This window comes from Echinops telfairi, unplaced genomic scaffold (genome assembly GCF_000313985.2).
Source record: "Echinops telfairi isolate 266 unplaced genomic scaffold, ASM31398v2 ScPeMD7_18;HRSCAF=68, whole genome shotgun sequence".
Taxonomy (NCBI): domain Eukaryota; kingdom Metazoa; phylum Chordata; class Mammalia; order Afrosoricida; family Tenrecidae; genus Echinops; species Echinops telfairi.
Genome location: NW_022103915.1, coordinates 34936246 through 34939322, shown reverse-complemented (window position 1 = coordinate 34939322; position 3077 = coordinate 34936246).

Here is a 3077-nt window from a genome sequence, read left to right as displayed (position 1 = left end):
ATTCCATCTGGAGAAGTCCACCTTTTGTGTTATTGAAAATATGTATTTGCAACAAATTTATCATGCAACCCCCGCTTTATGTCTATCACCAAGACTATATTTCCCATCATCTTTATTTCCAGACTGCATTCCAATTGCCAATAGTTATCAAAGCATCTTGATGCAGGTTCGATCAATTTCAGGGTCAAGAAATTGGTAAAATCTTTAATTTCAGCATCTCTCCCTTGAGAGGTTGGTGTATCAATTTGAGTAATAGTCATACTAACTGGATCTCCTTGTATGTGGCTAGATATTAAGCTATCGCTGACAGGGCTCACAGTTCGGGATAGATCTTGAAATGTCCTTTTTGATGATAAGTGCCATGCCATTCCTCATGATTGTCATTCCTAGGATAGTAAACAAATGATTGCCTGATTTTAAATGGCCAATACCAGTCCATTTCAGCTAACACCTAGAATATCAATCATTTGGTGCTCCATTTCACTTTTGACATCTTCCAACTTCTTAGATTCACCCTTCGTACATTGCAAGTTCCAATGATTAATAAATGTTTGCAGCTGTCGCTTCTCATTTTGAGTCCTGCCCCTTCAGCGAAAGGAGGTTCCAAAGGCTTTATTCTCCCAGGCTTTATTCCATCGACTGCACTGTGGTCCACTGTTTTGAGAAGGCAGCTCTTCCTGTCATATTTTCAGTGCCGTCTGACCCGAGGGGCTCTTTTTCTGCCTCTCCTTCTGGCGATGTTCTGCTGCTGTTCACGAGGTTTTCAGTGTGGGATCATGTTTCACTGTTACCCCTAAGGTTCTCAATGGCTAATTCTGCTGACGTGGGCAGTCTAGTCCTTCCTCAGTCTCTTCTTAGTCAGGAAGCTCTGCTGAAACTGGTTCACTTGTGGTGACCCTGCCGGCATTGAAATACCGTGACACAGCTCCCCACATCAGACAAGCCACCACAGTACAGCACACCGACAAACTAGTAGAATTTCCATTTTAGTCACCAAAGATCATTTATAAGATTCATGAGGATAGTCTCGTATATTTGTCTCTTTCCATTGCATTTCTTCCTAATTCTCCAAGAGGCTTCCTTTTAGCATAAGCATATTTTTGTTTGAATAACCTCCTTTAGCTATTCTTTAATAATAGGTTCTAATGATAGTCTTTCATATTTCCTTTATCTGAGAAAGTATTCTCCATCATTCTTTTAATAGTTAAGATTTTTTTATACGTAATTTTTATTTTGAATTAGGGGAGAATTTATATTTCAGATATTCAAGTTTGCATTCAACAACTTATTAAATCCTCCTTTAACTTTCCCTAGCACCCCTTTTTATTCTCCCTCTTGTGGGATACTATCTTCTACTTCACCCAGTTAACACCTGTCTACCCTCTAGCTTTTTGCTTCATCTTCCCTTCCTTGCCTTCTCCTGGGTGGCAGCATTAAAAAGTCTATTTTCTTGGTTTCTTGAATGTCTATGTCCTTGAGGTGGGTCTTCTACACAGAGGCATCACTTGGCTGGAGGTGTGGTTTTTGCCCACGGTAACAACGGGTATGACTTCTTTTACACCTTCTATGAGGTAAGACTTAATCCCACCCTAATTCTGTCCAGTAGCATAGCAGAGAACCCGCTCTAAAGTAGGGTTAAAACCAGATAGAGAGACCAGGATTTATAATACATGACTTAAGGCATTAAGGCTACAAGTGCCGTATTACTTGACTACATCTCAACATCAGATGGAGGTTGGCTGAAAGCAAAGAAAGCATCAAGATATTTGTGTCTAATGACTACACAAAGGCATTCAACTGTAGGGATCAAAACAAACTATGGTAACATTGAGAAGCATGAAAATTCCAGAACGTCGTGTTCAGCAGGAACCTGTGGCAGTTAGTAGAACAAGGGAATACCATGTGGTTTAAAATCAGGAACGGTGTGCATGGGGTTTGTATCCTTCCACCATACTTATTAAATACACGTGCAGGGCAAACAATCAGAGAAGCTGGACTATATGAAAATTGGAAATAACTGGATTGGAGGAAGGCTTATTAACCACCTATGATATGCAGATAACACAATCTTGATTCTGAAAGCAAGAAGGACTTGAACCCCTTGCTGACGATCAAGGACCACAGCCTAGAATAGATTAAAACTCAAGGTCAAGTAAACCAAAATCGTCATAAACAACTGGACCAATAGATAGCATCATGGTAAGTGGAGAAAAAGATTGAAATTTTCAAGAACTTGATTTTGCTTTGATCCACAATGAATGCTCATGGAAGCAGCAGTTAGGAAATCCAGCGATGTACTGCATTGGGCAAAGCATTGAAGAGCAAGGATGTAACTTTGAGGACTAAAAACTGTTTGACCCAATTTATGCTATTTTCAATCTCCTTCCGTGCAAGTGACAGTTGGACATGGAATAAGGAAGACCAAAGAAGAATTGATGTATTTGAATTATGGTGCCGATGAGAAGTTCTGAAAGTACCCAGGACTTCCAGAGCAAACAAATCTGTCTCAGAAGAAGTATAGCCAGAATGTGCCTTAGAACCAAGGATGGTGAGCCTCCATCTCACTTACTTTGGACATGTTATCAGACCAGTCCCTGGAGGAGGACATGCTTGGTGAAATTACAAGGTCAGTGAAAAAGGGAAAAGGCCTTCAATGAGATGGACTGATGTAGTGGCTGTAGCAATGGTCTCACACACAGGGGCAATTGTGTGGACAGTATACGACCAGACAAGGTTTTCTTCTGTTGTACAAAAATCACTGAGTCAAAATCAATTTGACAGCACCTAATAATTCAACATCCTAAGGAAATAGAAATCAAACATTGTAAAAGTGCTTTAAACACATATAATCACTATAGCTTGGCTTAAAATAATAGAAATTGGGTGGGGGGGGGTGGAAGAAACTAAATTATGTCATAAGACCAAGTTTAAAAAACTGATAAAAATCACACATGAAAATAATGTAATCACTAAAGTAGATGGTTTATAAAATAAATTATGAGAACACCATGAGGGTACGGGGAAGGTGTGGGGGAGAATGGGGAGAAATGGGGAACTGACAGGGGTCCTCAAACTAC